The 204-nt window shown below is 27.9% G+C and overlaps 1 protein-coding gene across 1 annotated transcript in view; it reads left to right on the forward strand.

The window, feature by feature from the left end:
- The window catches only part of EMH_0038970 (uncharacterized protein), a gene marked incomplete at both ends in the record, with an annotated part of 7,255 nt that overhangs the window by 497 nt on the left and 6,554 nt on the right, over positions 1-204 (forward strand). The gene's annotated exons all lie outside the window — the stretch shown is intronic.

Raw genomic sequence — 204 nt, forward strand, 5'->3', positions numbered from 1 at the left:
CGGGAGAGAATCTCGAGAAGAACTCCTAAAGAAGGCAGAAAAAATGTTTGCAGAAGTTGATGCAGAGGCCAAACGTAAAATGTTCACAAACACACGATAAAATATCAAGGGATTTCATCACCCAGTGCCTGTGTTAAATATATATACATATATATATATATATATATATATATATATATATATATATATATATATATATATATA

The sequence above is a fragment of the Eimeria mitis genome, genomic scaffold (assembly GCF_000499745.2).
Source record: "Eimeria mitis Houghton genomic scaffold, Emh_scaff1531, whole genome shotgun sequence".
Taxonomy (NCBI): Eukaryota; Apicomplexa; class Conoidasida; order Eucoccidiorida; family Eimeriidae; genus Eimeria; species Eimeria mitis.